The sequence below is a fragment of the Phoxinus phoxinus genome (genome assembly GCF_949152265.1).
Source record: "Phoxinus phoxinus genome assembly, chromosome: 24".
In the NCBI taxonomy this organism is placed as follows: Eukaryota; Metazoa; Chordata; class Actinopteri; order Cypriniformes; family Leuciscidae; genus Phoxinus; species Phoxinus phoxinus.
The window spans coordinates 2,719,317-2,741,299 of record NC_136899.1 but is presented as its reverse complement, the minus strand read 5'-3'; the positions used below and the strand labels follow the sequence as shown (position 1 = coordinate 2,741,299).

The 21,983-nt window shown below is 37.1% G+C and overlaps 3 long non-coding RNA genes and 3 gene segments (V, D, J or C); 3 read left to right on the top strand and 3 right to left on the bottom strand.

The window, feature by feature from the left end:
- Positions 1–61: 61 nt before the first annotated feature.
- On the top strand, positions 62–1,839 carry LOC306993152. Its single transcript, XR_013796407.1, has 2 exons — positions 62–333; positions 1,423–1,839. It is a non-coding gene; the product is annotated as an uncharacterized lncRNA (long non-coding RNA).
- A 5,287-nt stretch (positions 1,840–7,126) lies between these two features.
- Positions 7,127–10,823, top strand: LOC306992486. Its single transcript, XR_013796299.1, has 3 exons — positions 7,127–7,151; positions 8,035–8,139; positions 9,683–10,823. It is a non-coding gene; the product is annotated as an uncharacterized lncRNA (long non-coding RNA).
- Positions 10,824–13,284: 2,461 nt separating this feature from the next.
- On the bottom strand, positions 13,285–13,808 carry LOC306992967 (Ig kappa chain V region 4135-like). The segment is given in 2 exons: positions 13,739–13,808; positions 13,285–13,651 (listed from the first exon to the last, which is right to left on the bottom strand).
- A 3,178-nt stretch (positions 13,809–16,986) lies between these two features.
- Positions 16,987–17,328, bottom strand: LOC306992668 (Ig kappa chain V region 3547-like). The segment is given in 1 exon: positions 16,987–17,328.
- Positions 17,329–18,561: 1,233 nt separating this feature from the next.
- Positions 18,562–19,663, bottom strand: LOC306992274 (Ig kappa chain V region BS-5-like). The segment is given in 2 exons: positions 19,331–19,663; positions 18,562–19,243 (listed from the first exon to the last, which is right to left on the bottom strand).
- Positions 19,664–19,978: 315 nt separating this feature from the next.
- On the top strand, positions 19,979–21,982 carry LOC306992275. Its single transcript, XR_013796250.1, has 2 exons — positions 19,979–20,089; positions 21,554–21,982. It is a non-coding gene; the product is annotated as an uncharacterized lncRNA (long non-coding RNA).
- The last annotated feature ends 1 nt before the right edge of the window (position 21,983 follows it).

Genomic DNA, 21,983 nt, shown 5'->3' with positions numbered 1-21,983 from the left:
ATATCGACCATTGAGAACCTTCTTGTGCTAGTGTTTGACCCGTGTGTGTGTGTGTGTGTGTGTGTGTGTGTGTGTGTGTGTGTGTGTGGTAGTCATGTACACAGGTTTTAATCTGTTGGATTATTCAAAAAAATTGATTCCTAATGAAATTTGACTTGTAATGTGGAATCAAGTAAAGTATATAAAATGTGTGTGTGTGTGTGTCGTTCATCTCTTTCTCTGCTGGAGTGTGTGTTCATTTGAGTGTGACGGAGGTTTTTGTACGGCGCTTTCTCTAGAATGAAACACTGTGGTACACTTTCGGTGGAGGAACTGAACTGACGATCAGAACCTGTAAGTCTTTCTAAAATTATTTGATAAAAACATGATGTGTGTGTGTTTAAAAGGTTTAAGGTTAATTAACAGCATTTGGCAACATCTTAATTTATTATAAAAACATCGTATTTATTGTCACATTTTATTCTATTTTACTGATTGATTGATTGCATGTATTTATTTATTATATTGTCTGCAATATTATAAATATGATATTTGGTGATATTCAATGTTTTTTACATTCGAAACTGTAACTTTAACAAATGAAATATCCAGTTAAATCTATTACAGTTTTCACTATACAGTAAAGAAACAAACCATTTACCATTTTTTACCGTAGTATTTTACCGTTAAAATTACGATAATTTTTTACAGTGTATATTTAGTAATAGTCAATATTGATTAAATGGAGAATATTTTGAACCTAAATTCAGGATAGTGTCTGTGAATATAAGCCGTGCGGTGAAACTACAGTAAAGATGAGATGATTGTGTTTTTTACTGCTTTATAAAAATCATAATTGAAAATGGGCTAAAAATTACGATATATTTTTGGTATCAAAATATTTTTTTAAAAATACAGTTAATACTGAAATTATTATTTAAATTTGTTTTCTTAATCTTATATGAAGAAATCACATTGTATTAATAAATGTTCATGTGGACAATGTTTTTAAAAATTAGATTTAGATTAAAATGTTTTGTCTATAATTCTTGGTAACTGTAACTATTAAGGGCTTTTTTAAATGCATGACACAAAAGTTTTATAATGAGACAAAATAAATATAATTTTGTTGGAGATCATCAGACAAAAAGAAACTTAGTTGAAGATCATTTTGAAAATTGATCTATCAAATTTGCTGATGTTTATGTTTGTGAGTGTCTTAAAATACAATTAATATTGAAATGGTCAATTAGTTTTCAAGATCTTTTAACAACATCACAATTTAACCATAAATTTACTTGTACAATGTTTTTCAAACTCATTCTGGGGATCATTTAAAAATGTAACATGTATTTTTAAAGTCAAATGATCCTAATTTCTCCATGTGTGTGTGTGTGTGTGTGTGTGTGTGTGTGTGTGTGTGTGTGTGTGTGTGTGTTTCAGCGGGGCCCTCCGTGTCTCCCTCCGTGTCTCTGCTGATCTCTGGAGACTCCTCCGCTCTGCTCTGCCTGCTCGGCTCTTACTCTCCACAGGGGGCGACGGTGAGCTGGACGCTGGACGGGTCAGAGGTCACCGAGGGGGTTCAGACCAGCGCAGAGAGCGAGCGGGGCGGTCTCTACAGTCGCAGCAGCGTCCTGAGCCTCAGCAAAGCACGCTGGGAAGCCGCAGAGCGCTTGGTCTGCAGAGCAACACATGCCGGAGCCGCTCACGAGGCCTCGTTCCTCAAGAGCTCCGAGTGCTGATGTTTCTCCAGTGAAGACCAGCGGATCTGAGCGGCACGTGATCTACAGCTCAATACTGAAGCCGTCTGTCAATGTGCTGCCATTGCTGTTCATTCAATAAAGCTTCATCTGAACGCCGCACATGTGTGTGTGACTGCATCATTGATCAGTGTGTCGTTCCTCCAAAGTCCTGCACTAAAGTTTCAGCGGCTTTTGATTATTGTGATTAGCGGTGTAACAATATCAAATCTCACAATATATCGCAATACAAAAATGCATCGATATGTCGTGGATAGTGACAATATGTATCGTATCGTTCACCCAACATGAAAAAATTCAAGTTTACAGGGTTTTCGTGTCACTTCTACATTAAACTACTGTATATAATGTTGAATATAATATAATAATGCAATGGGGGAATATTTGTGGCTCCTGAAAATGCCAAATGTCTGATGTTACCAGTAAAAAGTGGCCGACATTATTTTAAATATATCTAGTCAGAGATCAAGCATATTCGTCTGAAATAATTCAGTATTTTCATCTTCAGAATCATGAATATTGTTATTCTGGTGTCTCTATTGTCTGTGCTTTGGGTTATCAGCACCAAGTCTGTTCATTTACACACACACTGTTAAAGCAGATTCAGCATTTTGATGGAGTATGGCAATAATATGGTATTGTGAGTGTGTGATATGTATGGAGGTGTCGCTACACCATAACTGTAATAGTGGAGAACAGCTGCATTCAGCAGTAAATGTGAAATGAAGCTCTTGGGGTTTGAACATGGTCACTGGAGACGAGCGGCTCTATTCTGAGACCATCACAGTCACTAAACCTGACAATGCAAATGAGATTTTCACCTCAAACTCACAGTTTCACTCTTTTACTGGTTCAGCGCTCTGAACTGGGACAGTTTCACTTCTGCTCATGAGAAATGAGTTATGAATAATAAATTAATTAGTTTGAGATGAAGGAGCTTGAAAAAGGCTCAAAAACATCGTTATGTTACTTATGATACACAATGACTTTATAAGAATTTAGAATAAGATATGTGTGCAATATAGTCTACAAAAAAAAACTACAAGACTGGAACTAGGCAAAATGTAATATTTTTGTTTGATTTTATGTCAGTTTTGTAGTTTTCTCTGATTCTGTGTACAGTTGAGTCTAACCCGTCTGTCACAGGACAGATCACAGTAATATAATTAATTTCAGTCATAAGTCAGTTTTGAGCACATGTGTAGATCCTGTGTTTGTCCTGTGTGTGTGTGTGTGTGTGTGTGTGTGTGTGTGTGTGTGTGTGTGTGTGTGTGTGTCTGACTGACAGAGGTTTTTGTACGACTCTTTATCACTGTGTGAACCACGCAATGCTCGCAGGCCAGTATAAAGCCAGACAGTAATAATGTCCAGCATCTTCAGTCTGGACTCCACTGATGGTCAGAGTGAAATCACTGTTAGATCCACTGCCACTGAATCTAGATGGAGTTCCTGACTGACGGGTGCTTGCTCTATAAATCAGGAGTTTAGGAGCTTCTCCAGGTTTCTGTGAGTACCAGGATAAATAATTTCCATTACTATCCCTGTACACATCACTGCTGGTTTTACATTTGATGTTCACAGTTGCTCCTGGTTGTTCTGCTGTTATTGAGGGACTCTGAGTGACGGTGATCTGTCCTCTACACTCTGAAACACAACAAGAAGAAAATACACTCAAAACTTTGACAATAAACTTGAAGAAATGAATTGATATCAAACTTGTGCTCCACAAACCTTGAGCAAACGCTGTGAGAGTCCAGATGAAGATGATGATGAAGGTCATGTTGATGAAGATTGGTGTGTGTGTCAGTGATGAAGTGTTAAACTCACAGCACTATAAACACTCTCACACACTGAAGCGTCTGATCAATATGCAAACACACTCCACATCATTTTCCTGAAGACAGTCTCTCATTAACAGACACAAAACACAATCACTGAAGAGAACAGAGTCAAAATCACTCTTTCATATCATTCAATCTTCTAATAGCCAAACTAAAATTGTATCATTTAAATTCTGAATACAAGATCAGACACACACACACACACACACACACACACACACACACACACACACACACACACACACACACACACACACACACACACACACACACACACACACACGAGTCTCTGTCAGTCACTGAATAACTGAGTTTGATTGTGAGTCACACATGATATAAACATGTTCACTTTAATAAATATAGTCAGTAATTTAGTAATGATGATCTTAATAAAGCAGGGGAAGTCAGTGAGTTTCTGCAGTGAGTTGGTGTGTTTGTTGTTGATGTGTTTGTTGTTGATGTGTTTGTTGTTGATGTGTTTGTTGTTGATGTGTTTGTTGTTGATGTGTTTGTTGTTGATGTGTTTGTTGTTGATGTGTTTGTTGTTGATGTGTTTGTTGTTGATGTGTTTGTTGTTGATGTGTTTGTTGTTGATGTGTTTGTTGTTGATGTGTTTGTTGTTGATGTGTGTGAAGGTCAGTTAGTGAAGCGTTCAGGAGGTTTTTCTTCTGCTGATATTAGTGTGTATCTCTGTGGTTCACGTTGAACAGCGGCACCAAACTGATGATGGCAGTAAGTAAATCATCAAATATACATTTAAAAAATAATTGCGATTCTCTTTCATACTTTTTTTTAAACACTTCCTTACTTTTTTTTTTACTTATTGAAGAAAATGGGCTTGAATGTACTATTTATTTTGGACTCTTATTTGTCTTTCTCAGTATATTCTAGTCTGTAAAACTGCTGCTCAATGACAGCTGAAGCTTTACTGCAGTTTAATCATTGCTTTAGGTTACAATGTCCCTCATCTGACCCGTGTGTTTCTCAGCTGAGGACCGTAGACCGGTTAGAGATGTCGTCTTCCTGCTGGATGCCTCGGGTGACTCTAGGAATGGGTTCCCTGCGATGAAAGAGTTTTTTGAAAGAATTGTGTAGAGATTCGAAAGTTGCTGAGAACAGAGATCGTGTTTCTCTGGTCCAGTACAGCAGAGATGCAGAGGTCCGTTTCTATCTAAACACGTACACGAGAAAGGAAGACATTCTTGATGTTGTTAGAGAAATGAGACACAAAGCAGGGCAACTCCTGAACTCCAGTCCATTAGAGACCGTGTCTTTACTGTCCTTTACTGTCACAGATTCTGATTCTGCTTCGCGGAGGACGGTCATTCGACAGTGTTGATACAGCAGCGTCTTCACTGAAAGAGCTTGGAGTCCTGACCTTCAGAATAGGATTGAGGGACTTTGATATCAGAGAATCTCATACAACCCCATTGCGCTCTGTCCGTGTCTGACGTCAGTAAACACGTTTCCACTGTCGGGCCAGAGCCGGGCGTGCTAGTGCGGGCCAGTCGCGTTTCCACGGTCACTTCCGGGGCTTGATCGGGCCTCGCCGGGGCTTCCTCGGGGCCAACGGCCAGGGTTTTCTGGCCCGACGAATACCTTGGTCCAAAGCGGGCCAGCTCGGGCTAGAGGAGTGGCTACGAACAGAGGCGGGGTTTACCTGAGTCTGGAGACGCCAGCGCCGGATGATTCTGTCAGCATTAAAGACTTTGAAAATTATTTACCTCAAAACTCACTTCATGTTTGAATGCCTTCTGTTTGTGATCCGATGTGGATTCTGATCACCGTATAAGGTAGAAATATTTATACGCGATGCAAAAGACTGTACGCTAACCATTACCACAGTTAAACATGGTAAATATGAATGCCTGAAGAAATCAGAAAAATCTAAAAGGCTATCACAATTACGTTTTTTATTTTATCTGTCAGTAGCCTACGTCTCGTCTCTATACCGGACTATCATAAAATAAAGCGACTTTTTTTCTGTTTCTCTGACTGAAAATATAACTGTAGCCTTAGGAGAGATGCTAAAGCTCTGACCTCAGGTCGTATTTTTGGTGGCATATTTGAAGAAATTATAATTCTTTCTAAATGTGATGTAAATATGTCCTGTAATACCAAATAAACAGAAACAGACATGACTGAATAATAAGTGTGTCCTCTTTCTTTTGTGAAATAGACCTAACAGTAGGCTACTTATTTCTGTGTGACTAATTTGCAATCTTGACACACATCGATTCATTATTATCAATGCACTATCACTTTTTACTGTAAACCTAGGTAAAACATCAATGCTTGAGTTTTAAATATTCAAGTAAACAACAAAAGTGCCAGCAAACGGTCGCTTTTATCACGTTTGTTTCGCTGTTTCCAGTGATATCTTTCTGATTAGTTTTCACTTTACAATAAGGTTCATTAGTTAACATTAGTTAACTACATTAGTTAACATTAACTAATAATGAACTGCACTTATAAAACATTTGTTAATCTTTGTTAATATTAATTTAAACATTTACTAATACTCTATTAAAATCTTGTTAACATGAGTTAATGCACTAACATGAACAAACAAGGAACAGCTTTATTTCTATTAACTAACATTAACAAAGATGAATAAATACTGTAACAAATGTATTGCTCATGGTTAGTTCATGTTAGTTAATACATTAACTAATTTTTAATAAATGAACCTTATTGTAAAGTGTTACTGTTTTCTGATAAAACTTCCATATGTTGGTGAAACGATGTGTGTGTGTGTGTGTGTGTGTGTGTGTGTGTGTGTGTGTGTGTGTGTGTGTGTGTGTGTGTGTGTGTGTGAGAGGCGTGTTACGGGAGATTTTGGGCCCGAGGCTATTAGCCCGACACGGCCCGTTTAAAGCCCTGGCTCGCACTGGCCCGAGGCTCATTCTCACATCGGCTTCAGTCGCTCTCGTCTGCGTCTGCCACGCTAAGGACTTTCATACAAGACTGTGCGCTTTATCACTTAGTCACGACTTTATTCAATCAAATTAAATAAAAGTCTAACTTTAAGTCTTTGTGTATTTTTTTGTGTGATTCATTGGATCAGGGCTTTAACTCATGAAAACACCTGCAGATACACATGATGAGAACATGAGAACAAATGATGAACCTCACAGATATAGAGTTAGTTAAATTAAATAAGATAAAGAGTGTTGTATTTAGCATGTAAAAATGAAAAGAAAGTTTTATATTTCATTCAATATCCATGAAAATCCTCACTGTTGAGTGTGTGTGTGTGTGTGTGTGTGTGTGTGTGTGTGTGTGTGTGTGTGTGTGTGTGTGTGTGTGTGTGTGAGCAGCTGCAGTTCAGTCACTGTGACTCTGACTGACGGAGGTTTTTGTACGACTCTTTATCACTGTGTGAACACATCTTTACTGTTGATATAGTGTAAACTCTGACAGTAATAATGTCCAGCATCTTCAGTCTGGACTCCACTGATGGTCAGAGTGAAATCACTGTTATATCCACTGCCACTGAATCTAGATGGAGTTCCTGACTGGAGGGTGTCTGTGTTATAAATCAGGAGTTTAGGAGCTTCTCCAGGTTTCTGTGAGTACCAGGATAAACAATCACCCTCACCAATAAAACTGTACACATCACTGCTGGTTTTACATTTGATGTTCACAGTTGCTCCTGGTTGTTCTGCTGTTATTGAGGGACTCTGAGTGACGGTGATCTGTCCTCTACACTCTGAAACACAACAAGAAGAAAATACACTCAAAACTTTGACAATAAACTTGAAGAAATGAATTGATATCAAACTTGTGCTCCACAAACCTTGAGCAAACGCTGTGAGAGTCCAGATGAAGATGATGATGAAGGTCATGTTGATGAAGATTGGTGTGTGTGTCAGTGATGAAGTGTTAAACTCGCAGCACTATAAACACTCTCACACACTGAAGCGTCTGATCAATATGCAAACACACTCCACATCATTTTCCTGAAGACAGCACACACACTGTTTTGTGTTTTAGTGTCTTTGCTAATAAACTTGTATTTATCATTTCCAGAAACACACTCATGATTTACTTCATGTTATTTTGGGTCGATCTTCTCGCTCTAAACACTTTTAATGATCAGTTTCAGACTTTGATGCTGAGAGCATTTAATATCTGCAGATTTATATCATCATGATACTGTATAACAGGTCAAAGGTCATCCAATAGAGAACGACCATCTACATCTGCCTGAAGATTTCATTATAAAGCAGGTCAACAGAATTGATATAAATATGATGAATTTATTTTGGGAGTAATTATGAAACATGACAATGAATTTCAGGCTTCATGTAATACATATTTACTTTTAAAGATGAACATTTTGTGGCTCTTTTTCGATCAATCAGTTGATGTTGAGAAGATATGATGTCGAGTCTCATATCAGTGTGTGTGTGTGTGTGTGTGTGTGTGTGTTATCTCTTTATCTGCTGGAGTGTGTGTTCATTTGAGTGTGACGGAGGTTTTTGTACGGCGCTTTCTCTAGAATGAAACACTGTGGTGGACTTTCGGTGGAGGAACTGAACTGACGATCAGAAACTGTAAGTCTTTCTAAATTATCTAATAAAAACTTATGATGTGTGTGTTTTTAAAAGGAGGTTTAATGTTATTTAACAGCATTTGGCCAAATTATTCCTAATTTATTACAAAAACATATTATTGCAAAGCTTTTTGTTTTCTATTTTACTAATTGATTAGAAAGTTCTTTAAATGAGTTAAACATTTTAATTATTGGAGAACGGAACAAATATCATATTTTTGAAAGCATATCGTAATTGCTTCATAGAACTGATTTATATTTATGCATATTTCTTAAACTTGATACACTATAAAAAAATCTATAACTTTTATGGTAAGAAAAATGCAGCTTTGTTTGCCAGACCTGTTATTTTCACTTCCAGAACTGTAAATTTAACAGTATTTTACTGTAATGTACCATGAAATGTCCAGTTAAATCTATTACAGTTTTACTGTGTACAGCAAAGGAACAAACGTTTATCAATTAATAATTTTTACTTGATTGATTTTTTAAATTACTAAATTTCTTTACAGTGTACATTCAGTAATAGTCAATATTGATTTAATTAATATTTTGAAACTAAACTCAGAAAAATTAAATGTTCTATAATTTAATTCTGAAAAAACAAAACAAATGAGTCTATTTGTTTATTTATTTAATCATTTATTTAAAATGTATAATTCATATAAATGTTTTTAAATGTCATTTTTTCATTTTACACAAATAATTGAACATATTATTGCTCAAATTTAGTTCGCTTCATGTATTGACTGCAGTACTTTAAAATCTATTAAATATTTTCTTCATATATAATTTTCAACAAAAGTTGTATAATGCGGACAAAATACATATAATTTTTATAATTTTCATCAGACAAAAAGAAACAAAGCATTTTGAAAAATAAGCACGTTAATCTTCAAAGCATATTTCATATTGTTTTAAAATGTAATATATTGGTTGCAATATTATTGTGATATTATATTGAATGTAGTTTGTAATATTGTAATCTTTTCTGTCATATTCAGGTTTTTTTAAAGTACATAATTGTGTCCATAATTCTTGGTAAATTTAACTGCTAATACTTTTTGAAATCCGTGACACAAAAGTTTGATTATACGGATAAAATCATTTTTAGGCGTCATCATCAGACAGATATAGATTTGAATATTTCATCATTTGAACTGAAATTTGCTGATAATTATGATTGTGAGAGTCTCAAGAATTTTTCAAAATATAGGCTACTATTAATAATGAATTGATTATTCAGAAAATATCAAATTACTGTAAGATCCGCTGTATATCATTATCATGTCTGCTTTACAGAACTGATTTATATATAGAAGTACAGTATACATTTTTTAGTGAATATTGATTTAACTGAGAATATTTTTAACTGAATTCAGGATATTTGGGATATTTATGAATGAAAGCAGTTATGTAGAATTTCTGTAAAGATACAATTATTGTGATTTCTACTACATGACCATGTCTGACATCTAACTAACTGTGTGTGTGTGTGTGTGTGTGTGTGTGTGTGTGTGTGTGTGTGTGTGTGTGTGTTCCAGCGGGGCCCTCCGTGTCTCCCTCCGTGTCTCTGCTGATCTCTGGAGACTCCTCCGCTCTGCTCTGCCTGCTCGGCTCTTACTCTCCACAGGGGGCGACGGTGAGCTGGACGCTGGACGGGTCAGAGGTCACCGAGGGGGTTCAGACCAGCGCAGAGAGCGAGCGGGGCGGTCTCTACAGTCGCAGCAGCGTCCTGAGCCTCAGCAAAGCACGCTGGGAAGCCGCAGAGCGCTTGGTCTGCAGAGCAACACATGCCGGAGCCGCTCACGAGGCCTCGTTCCTCAAGAGCTCCGAGTGCTGATGTTTCTCCAGTGAACACCAGCGGATCTGAGCGGCACGTGATCTACAGCTCAATACTGAAGCCGTCTGCCAATGTGCTGCCATTGCTGTTCATTCAATAAAGCTTCATCTGAACGCCGCACATGTGTGTGTGACTGCATCATTGATCAGTGTGTCGTTCCTCCAAAGTCCTGCACTAAAGTTTCAGCGGCTTTTGATTATTGTGATTAGCGGTGTAACAATATCAAATCTCACAATATATCGCAATACAAAAATGCATCGATATGTCGTGGATAGTGACAATATGTATCGTATCGTTCACACAACATGAAAAAATTCAAGTTTACAGGGTTTTCGTGTCACTTCTACATTAAACTACTGTATATAATGTTGAATATAATATAATAATGCAATGGGGGAATATTTGTGGCTCCTGAAAATGCCAAATGTCTGATGTGACCAGTAAAAAGTGGCCGACATTATTTTAAATATATCTAGTCAGAGATCAAGCATATTCGTCTGAAATAATTCAGTATTTTCATCTTCAGAATCATGAATATTGTTATTCTGGTGTCTCTATTGTCTGTGCTTTGGGTTATCAGCACCAAGTCTGTTCATTTACACACACACTGTTAAACCAGATTCAGCATTTTGATGGAGTATGGCAATAATATGGTATTGTGAGTGTGTGATATGTATGGAGGTGTCGCTACACCATAATTGTAATAGTGGAGAACAGCTGCATTCAGCAGTAAATGTGAAATGAAGCTCTTGGGGTTTGAACATGGTCACTGGAGACGAGCGGCTCTATTCTGAGACCATCACAGTCACTAAACCTGACAATGCAAATGAGATTTTCACCTCAAACTCACAGTTTCACTCTTTTACTGGTTCAGCGCTCTGAACTGGGACAGTTTCACTCTTTTACTGGTTCAGCGCTCTGAACTGGGACAGTTTCACTCTTTTACTGGTTCAGCGCTCTGAACTGGGACAGTTTCACTCTTTTACTGGTTCAGCGCTCTGAACTGGGACAGTTTCACTTCTGCTGATGGAGGGAGGAGACAGTTATGAAGTTTGAGAAGTAGTTTATATGACTTGTAACTTATATAATGTAATGAGACTCTTCACTGGTGGATCATGTGTGACTGGACTAGACGTGTAAATCTTAAATAGTGATCGATTCAATTCACGATTCATAGGATTTTGATTCTTTTCAAGAAACATTTCTTTCTAATTCACAATGATTTGATTTACTATGAGATTTGACAAAGTGTGCAATGTGCCTATCCATATTTCATAATTTCAGTAAACTAATCCACATATTCAAATATTTTCTGTTACATTCAAAGTCTCATATTCATATAAAAGAAAATCATCTGTATCCTAAAACCCTGTAAATGTCGTCTCGCCCGAATAAACAATGATTTCAGGAAAACACAGTATTTAATCTTGTAAAATCACAGTGAAGTTTCCACACAATGAAGCGCTGTATTCCAGTGCCGAGCAATAACATGTTTGTGAGTGTGTTAAGTGTGTTTGCTGGAGACTGAAGCGCTGTGGTGAGAGATCTGTCTTCTGCTCGTGTGAGAATCAGACGCATCGCAGGATTAATAATGAATGATCCAGAAAACAGTGAATGTTACAGACAGACTGACTGTGGGACGGTGGAGCGTCTGATCGTGTTAAATACGGTTTCTCTCTTTCTCTGAATCAGTTCATCTGTGAATCTGAACATGATGATCTAAACAGCGGCTTTATGGAAGATGATTAGGTAACACTTTAAAATACGGATCCTTCGTTAATGAATAACTACACAGGAACAAATGAGTAACACAATGTTAACAATCTAGTAACTACAGTTAACTAACAAGTAACTCTGATTAACGAATTAGTATTTAATAGCACACAGATTTAAGTGGTAGTTCACTAATAACTAATCAATAACTACTATTTTTCAATACTTCCCAGAGAAATAATGAAAAAAAATCACAATTCATGCAAAACTTAATAACTAATGCAGGAAAAATTACTAGCACTAACATTACTGCTAGATACTGTACACTAATTATAAATATGTAATAGCGTAGCAGACTTATGATTTGGGAAAGCTGTCAATAATTAGCCTGCTGTCTTTTAGAGAACTATTCATAAACTAAATAATTTTTAAGAATTGTTTTTATAAATGCACTTGTCTGGAACACTTACCCTGTGGCCGATTCTCCGGCATTCCTCTGGACTGGCTTTGAATAACTAGACTCATCATGGTGAGCACTGGAACATACTGAGTCATCAGCCATCCAAATACCAGTTATTTTATTATTTAACCTACTTCTCAAAAGTGTTTTTATGTATGTCTCTTTGCTCATATGTAGATATATATATATAAATATGTGTGTGTATATATATCCTGTGAATGATTAGATGATTCTACCCTTTCGGGTTGGCTCTTCATTAGTAACTACAGCATGGAATCATGATAACTAGTAATGACTCAAGTGTTAATGCATACTTCTATAGGACTTACAAATTATTTGGATCCGTATTCTAAAGTGAAGATCATGTTAACTAACTAGTAATGGCTCAAGTGTTTTATGCATACTTCTAAAGAAATTTTCTAAAAGTATAGTATTTAAAAGTTCACAAACAATATATCATACGCTTGAAATGACTTGTGTTTGGTATTCCTATAGAAGTATGTAGTAACACTTGAGTCATAACTAGTTAGTTAACATGATCTTCACTTTAGAATACGGATCCAAATAATTCATAATTCCTATAGAAGTATGTAGTAACACTTGTACACTAGTAACACATTATTTCTCTGGGAAGTATTGAAAAATAGTAGTTATTGATTAGTTATTAGTAAACTACCACTTAAATCTGTGTGCTATTAATTACTAATTCGTTAATCAGAGTTACTTGTTAGTTAACTGTAGTTACTAGATTGTTAACATTGTGTTACTCATTTGTTCCTGTGTAGTTATTCATTAACGAAGGATCCGTATTTTAAAGTGTTACCGATGATTAATAAACTATTCAAGCAACAACATCTTTATGATTCACTTTAGTTTACAGTATGAGTGTATGATTAGGAAGAACAAATAATCATGCTTTATAAAAACAAATGAACAACAATATACGAGAATATATAAACCATCAATTATCTGAAAAAATATTATCAAAATAATTTCTTCAGTAATATAAATAAAGTGCAGCAAAATTAATATTAAGTTTATATTTGTGTTTCTGTTGAGTGTGTGTGTGTGTGTGTGTGTGTGTGTGTGTGTGTGTGTGTGTGTGTGTTTGAGCAGCTGCAGTTTCAGTTTCTGTGACTCTGACTGACGGAGGTTTTTGTACGACTCTTTATCACTGTGTGAACCACCGAATGCTCTCAGGATAGTAGAAACTCTGACAGTAATAATGTCCAGCATCTTCAGTCTGGACTCCACTGATGGTCAGAGTGAAATCACTGTTAGATCCACTGCCACTGAATCTAGATGGAGTTCCTGACTCGAGGCGGTTTGCATAATAAATCAGGAGTTTAGGAGCTTCTCCAGGTTTCTGTGAGTACCAGGATAAACAATCTCCACCGTGCACATTACTGCTGGTTGTACATTTGATGTTCACAGTTGCTCCTGGTTGTTCTGCTGTTATTGAGGGACTCTGAGTGACGGTGATCTGTCCTCTACACTCTGAAACACAACAAGAAGAAAATACACTCAAAACTTTGACAATAAACTTGAAGAAATGAATTGATATCAAACTTGTGCTCCACAAACCTTGAGCAAACGCTGTGAGAGTCCAGATGAAGATGATGATGAAGATCATGTTGATGAAGATTGGTGTGTGTGTCAGTGATGAAGTGTTAAACTCACAGCACTATAAACACTCTCACACACTGAAGCGTCTGATCAATATGCAAACACACTCCACATCATTTACCTGAAGACAGCACACACACTGTCATTATGTTTGTGCAACAGCTTACAGTAATATAGATGTTTATTTACTTGTTGCATTATTTTGGGCTGAGCTAAAAAAAAAACAAAAAAAACAAAAAAAAAAACAATAATAATGAGTGATTTCATAAAGACACTAAATGTTTTTGCTCTATTGTAATAGTTGAGAGCAGATGTGTTCAGCAGTGTGAGACGGGTGATATAACACCTGGTGTTTGAGCGTCGGTAACTCAGTGGTTGTTTGTAATATATCTCTCACAATGTTATACATGTTATCTACATTTGTCTGCTAGAAATATAACTCACTTGGACATGTTCAACACAAATTATGTGAGTTATTGTCAAACGCAAAGAGTTCTGTTGTTGAAAACTACCCAACTATTGTTGTAACACAGGCTGGGGAGAGATGTATGAGAGCTAATTTGCTGAAATACAGTTTTTTACAATCAATTTGTTACTATTTTCAGAACCTTGATGTCATTTTTCACAAGACACAAAACTCACAACCAATGATCAAAATAATTTTTCAAGACTCTAACCCTTTTCTCAATTGTTTGGATACAATACACATAGTAGTAGTAGTATTAGATTTTTATTGTCATTGTGCAGTAGTACCACACAACGAAATTTGCTTGTGCATCCTCTAAAAACAATGCTCACATTCATATACACATTCACACAATAAATATAGTTAAAATAACAGGGTATTAAACATTACACGTAAGTTCCATTACATAAAGTCCATTTCTATAAAGTGCAACTGTGCTGACTGGAAGATAGAGGTGCATAATTGTTCAGTTCTACGATGGCCCTTGAGATAAAACTGTTCTGCAGCCTAGAAGTGCGTGCTCTAAGAGCCCGGTACCGTAACGGTACATAAAACTTATATAATTTGTTCATTCAACAAAAATCACCTGTTCAAAATGACACAACTTGTTGTGGGCCTTGTTTGAGAGGTGGGGGGGAACGTGGTAGAGGACAAGGCCACGGACCAAGACAGCGGCAGCAACAGCAGAGTGTCCAATGAAATTCGGGCAATAGTTGTATACCATGTCATAAATCATGGCATGACAATGACTGAGGCGGCTACAATGATACAACCAAACCTCAGAAGGTCAACCGTGGCCTCAATAATCAGAACTTTCCGGTAAGTTATCAGCATGCTCTAAACATTATGCTACTCTCAATTGTCAAATGACTGCATACCAATGTGTATCGCAGAATAGGTGATGTGACCAAGTGTCTTCTTACTCTAATGTTCCCTGTAGAATTGTGACCAGGCCAAATAGTGGAGGCAGAGGCACAACTCTAACTGACCAACAAGAGCAGGCTGTGGTCGATTGGTTCGGGCCAGAAATAATATTCGCCTTACAGAAATTCACCAGCATATCTTGGACAATGAAGACATGTTCAACAAGATGGGATCCGTAAGTTTGCCGACTATTGCACGCATACTGAAAAGTCACCAGTTATCTATAAAACAACTATACCATGTGCCTTTCGAAAGAAATGCAGATAGAGTGAAGCAAATGAGGACTGAGTATGTTCAGGCAAGTTCAGTTTCAAGATGATTGTTGTAAAAACATTCCCACAAATTTTACATTGTACAGTAATCTCTAAATCTCTTTAAAAAATATATTTTTAGAGGGTGATGGAGCTGGATGCTGATGACGACCATCACAAATTCATATATTTGGATGAGGCAGGTTTTAATCTGGCCAAGACAAGGAGGAGAGGTCGGAATTTCATTGGCCAGCGGGCAACCATCCAAGTACATGGACAACGTTGGGCCAACATTACCATGTGTGCGGCTATATCAGAAGATGGTGTGGTGGGACGCAGACCTCATATTGGACCATATAATGCAGCTCTCCTTGTCCCCTTTCTTGATGAGCTCGATCAGGTTTGTAGAGCTGAAGGTGTGACCAATGTCATTGTGTGGGACAATGTCAGGTTCCATCATGCTCATGTAGTGCAAGCATGGTTTCAGGCCCATGCACAATTTACCACCCTGTATTTACCCCCATACTCTCCCTTCCTTAACCCGATTGGGATTTTTTTTTCTCTGCATGGAGATGGAAGGTTCATGAATCATGATAGGCACCCTCATGAACAAGTCACTCTTCTCCAGGCCATGGATGACCCCTGCAATGACATCGCAGCAGACCAGTGTCATGGATCCGCCATGCCCGAAGGTTTTTTCCAAGATGTTTGGCTAATGTAAACATCCATTGTGATGTAGATGAGAACCTCTGGCCAAATCCACAACACAGAGTTGATGACAATGTAGAAGTTATCACTCCTGTTTTGTTTCTTACAGAACAAGCAAGCAAGTTGAGGAACACTGCATTTGATGTTTTACAGCACTGTCTTTTCTTTTCTATTTCATAGCTAGTTATTTTTGCTTTGATTCAAATAAATGTTGTGATTGTACTGTAGTGTTTTGCATCAATATATTATAAACTTTGTTCAATGATTCCACTGTGTCTGTAGTATTCTCTCTACTGCAGTACTTTTACAGAGATGTATTTACTGTACATGTGGAACCATAATGAAACCTGTATCACTTATTTTGTTCTACAATATTTACAGTAATGATTGTACGATCAATGACACAGTGAAACTATCGGTTGCTTGTGTGTGGGTGATCTATAGTTATGTTTCAATGGTATTGCACAATACCCTACATTTGTTTTTTGAACCAATGATTGTTCAAGTGCACGATTTCTTTAGATGTGAATGCACAATGCAATGTTTTGAACATTAGACAGCCTGTGTTACAAGTGATAACCGTTTTGAGTTTTGTGTCTAGAGTTGTAAAAAATGACATCAAGGTTTTGAAAATAGTAACAAAGTGATTGTAAAAAACTGTAAATCATAAATGCAGAAAAAAATAAAAAAAAATGTGGTGAAGGATTGAAAAATAAGATCATATTGAGTCATTTCTTCACTGTGTGTGTGTGTGTGTGTGTGTGTGTGTGTGTGTGTGTGTGTGTGTGTGTGTGTTTGAGCAGCTGCAGTTCAGTCACTGTGACTCTGACTGACGGAGGTTTTTGTACGACTCTTTATCACTGTGTGAACGCATAATCACCACTGTCGGTCTCATGTATACTCTGACAGTAATAATGTCCAGCATCTTCAGTCTGGACTCCACTGATGGTCAGAGTGAAATCTGTTCCTCCTTTATCTCCTTTACCACTGAATCGACTGAGACTCTCATCATAGAGATCATTTACTCCAGTAATGATGAGTTTAGGAGCTTCTCCGTGTTTCTGCTGATACCAAGCTAAACCCCAGCTATATATCCCAGGATCAGTTTTACAGTTTATAGCGGCTTCTCCTCCTTCAGAAACATTCACAACTTCAGGCTGAGTCACAGAGATTCCTTTGGATGCTGTCGACAACAACATTATATGAGTTTATCAAATGAAATGAACATTAAAGACTCATAAAGGACAAGCTTTGGCTTCTGTTACCTGGAATAAAAGCCGTCAGAATCCAGATGAAGCCGCCCGGTCTCACCCCAAAACGTCACATACTGACGCGTCTTGACCATTCGGCAACATACGACGAAAAAGGTACCCTTTAACGTCCATATGAGACGCAGTTATAAGCGCACCAGCAGCGCCTTCTAGCGGTACCCTACCGCATACCTAAACCCAACCATTCCCGAATCGTCACATATGGACGTTAAAGGGTACCTTTTTCGTCGTATGTTGCCGAATGGTCAAGACGCGTCAGTATGTGACGTTTTGGGGTGAGACTGTGTTAGCTGAAGAGATTCATGGTGTGTGTTGGGTTGTACCGCGGTAAACAGCAGTGTGTTATAAAGTGTGTGAGTCTGAAGGCTATAAACACTCGAGCGCTGAAACACGTGCCGATGCAAAGCGACTCTGAGCAAAAACCAGCCGGAGGAAAACACACATGAACACGAACACATGCAGAAGAAACTGATCCAGTTTTAATGTGTTTTATTCTCATGATCCACTGGAGTGTGTTTTCACTTCTTTACACGTTTACAAATCAATTCTTCTTTATTCTGCACGAGTCTCTGTTCAGAGTTCAGACTTTCTGAAGAATCAAATGACAGAGTTTCATCACTAAAAGAAACGAGTATTTCACTGTGAACTTCATGAGAGGGCAAAGGTCATTCCAGAGGTCAAAGGTCATCAAAACCTATTAAAAATGCTTTGAGAAACACATGATCAACTCCAAATTTAGATGTGTAATGATCAGAGTCTTTCTGGTTATATCATTTATTTAGATTTAACCGTTTTCATGCATTAAGAGACATTTAGAGACAATGTGTGTGTGTGTGTGTGTGTGTGTGTTTGTGTGTGAACATACATTCATATTTATATGGGAACAAGTATGTGCAATATATGTACACAATAATTCATAATATTTTATATTTATTAATATATATGGTCAATGCATATATTGCAGTATATTGAAAAATATAAGCACTAGTTTCCCATATATGGAAATGTATTATGTAATAAATCTCATTATATTTAGCACTATATTCCCATATATTTTTGTTCTGTAAGGACAGGGACACTGATGGACTTTGTCTAGTTGTTTCTCTCAACGTATGTGTAGCAAGGTTGGATGTTATGGGAAGAAGGAGGCGGGAACCGGCGGACATTCAAACAACTTTAATAAATAAATAAACAAATACAAAATGAAAGTATAAGCCCGCAGTCCCTCGCAGACGACTGCTGACTACAGAAACAAAACACAACATAAAATCAGGCCTGATCCTCTCTCGATCTTCACTGTCGCCGCTCCTCCGTGAGAGTCATCAGTAATCACGCCACCGGTCTCGCGCCGCTCTCACGTCCCTCGACCTCGTCCTGCTCGCCACAGTATGCTTTTATTTCTGACCTCTATAATCTAATAAAGAGTTTAATTTAGTTTTATTTCAGATCCTCCTTTGAGCAGCTGCAGTTTCAGTCACTGTGACTCTGACTGACGGAGGTTTTTGTACGACTCTTTATCACTGTGTGAACATATTTACACTGTTGATGTAGTGGAAACTCTGACAGTAATAATGTCCAGCATCTTCAGTCTGGACTCCACTGATGGTCAGAGTGAAATCACTGTTATATCCACTGCCACTGAATCTAGATGGAGTTCCTGACTGACGGGTGCTTGCATAATAAATCAGGAGTTTAGGAGCTTCTCCAGGTTTCTGTGAGTACCAGGCTAAACGATCTCCACCGTACACATCACTGCTGGTTTTACATTTGATGTTCACAGTTGCTCCTGGTTGTTCTGCTGTTATTGAGGGACTCTGAGTGACGGTGATCTGTCCTCTACACTCTGAAACACAACAAGAAGAAAATACACTCAAAACTTTGACAATAAACTTGAAGAAATGAATTGATATCAAACTTGTGCTCCACAAACCTTGAGCAAACGCTGTGAGAGTCCAGATGAAGATGATGATGAAGGTCATGTTGATGAAGATTGGTGTGTGTGTCAGTGATGAAGTGTTAAACTCACAGCACTATAAACACTCTCACACACTGAAGCGTCTGATCAATATGCAAACACACTCCACATCATTTTCCTGAAGACAGCACACACACTGTTTTGCCGTTTAGTGTCTTTGCTAATAAACTTGTATTTATCATTTCCAGAAACACACTCATGATTTACTTCATGTTATTTTGGGTCGATCTTCTCGCTCTAAACACTTTTAATGATCAGTTTCAGACTTTGATGCTGAGAGCATTTAATATCTGCTGATTTATATCATAATGATACTGTATAACAGGTCAAAGGTCATCCAATAGAGAACGACCATCTAAATCTGCCTGAAGATTTCATTATAGAGCAGGTCAATATAATTTATATAAATGTGATGAATGTATTTTGGGAGTGATTGTGAAACATGACAATGATTTCAGGATTCATGTAATAAACATTTATTTTTAAAGATGAACATTTTGTTGCTCTTTTTCGATCAATCAATCAGTTGATGTTGAGAAGATAATGTCGAGTCTCATATCAGTGTGTGTGTGTGTGTGTGTGTGTGTGTCGTCTCTTTATCTGCTGGAGTGTGTGTTCATTTGAGTGTGACGGAGGTTTTTGTACGGCGCTTTCTCTAGAATGAAACACTGTGGTGGACTTTCGGTGGAGGAACTGAACTGACGATCAGAAACTGTAAGTCTTTCTAAATTATCTAATTAAAATTATTAAATTACACTCGGACAATTTAAGTTTTGAAAATCGAGAAGTTCTAGAAAATCATTTAAACATTTTAATTAATGCAGATCGGAACAAATATCATATTTTTGAAAGTGTATCATGAGTGCTTCAGATAACTGAATTATATTTATGCATATTTCTTAGACTTGATTTACGGTAAGATAAAAGTAGCTTTGTTCACCAAACCTGTTATTTTCACTTAAATTTAACAATATTTTACTGTAAAATTACATGAAATGTCCAGTTAAATTTATTACAGTTTGTCACTGTATACAGCAAAGGAATAACCGTTTACCAATTAATAATTTTTACCTTAGCATTTTTAGTCTTTGATTTGTAAAATGATGATAATTTTTTACAGTGTACATTTAGTAATAGTCAATATTGATTTAATGGAGATTATTTTGAAACTAAACGCAGGAAAGTGTCTGTGAATGAAAGCAGTGCGGTGAAACTACAGTAAAGATGAAATGATTTTGCTTTTTACTGCTTTAGCATCAGACAAAGAGACATTTAGTTAATGAGCATTTTCAAAATTAATCATTTAAACTATTAACTTTGCTGATTATTATGATTGTGTCTTAACAGAAGATCATAAAAAAGAAAAAGAAAAAAATCATAATTGAAAATGGGCTGAAAATTACGATTGATTGTGAGAATCAAAATAGAAGAATATTTTCTAAAATGCAGTTAATGCTGAAAAAAGTATTTAAATTTGTTTTCTACATCTTATGAATAAATCACAATGTATTAATCGATTTTCATGTGAACAATGTTTTTAAAAATGAGATTGAGATTAAAATGTTCTGTAACTTAATTCTGAGAAAAATCAAATGAGTAAATGTAAAATTTGATAATTTATATAAAAGTTTTTAAATGTAATTTTTCATTTTACACAAATAATTTAACATAATTATTATTGCTAACATTTAGTTCATGTCATGTATTGACTGCAGTACTTTAAAATATATTCAATTATTTCATATAGTTTTGTTTATAATTCTTGGTAACTGTAACAATGAAGTGTTTTTTAAATGCATGAAACAAAATTTGATAATACAAACAATATGAGTTTAATTTTGTTGGGTTCATACGACAAAAAGAAACTTAGTTGAAGAGCATTTTGAAAATTAATCATTTAAAATATTAAATTTGCTGATAAATATGATTGTGAGTGTCTGAATAGCAGAATATTTTCAAAATACAATTAATATTGAAATGATTATTTAAATTGGTTGTCTAGATCTTATAACGACATCACAATATTATCACCAATTTACTTGACAATGTTTTTCAAAATCATTCTGGGGATCCTTTAAAATGTAACTTGTTTTCTGTGTGTGTGTGTGTGTGTGTGTGTGTGTGTGTGTGTGTGTGTGTGTGCGTGTGTGTGTGTGTGTGTGTGTGTGTGTGTTTCAGCGGGGCCCTCCGTGTCTCCCTCCGTGTCTCCCTCCGTGTCTCTGCTGATCTCTGGAGACTCCTCCGCTCTGCTCTGCCTGCTCGGCTCTTACTCTCCACAGGGGGCGACGGTGAGCTGGACGCTGGACGGGTCAGAGGTCACCGAGGGGGTTCAGACCAGCGCAGAGAGCGAGCGGGGCGGTCTCTACAGTCGCAGCAGCGTCCTGAGCCTCAGCAAAGCACGCTGGGAAGCCGCAGAGCGCTTGGTCTGCAGAGCAACACATGCCGGAGCCGCTCACGAGGCCTCGTTCCTCAAGAGCTCCGAGTGCTGATGTTTCTCCAGTGAAGACCAGCGGATCTGAGCGGCACGTGATCTACAGCTCAATACTGAAGCCGTCTGTCAATGTGCTGCCATTGCTGTTCATTCAATAAAGCTTCATCTGAACGCCGC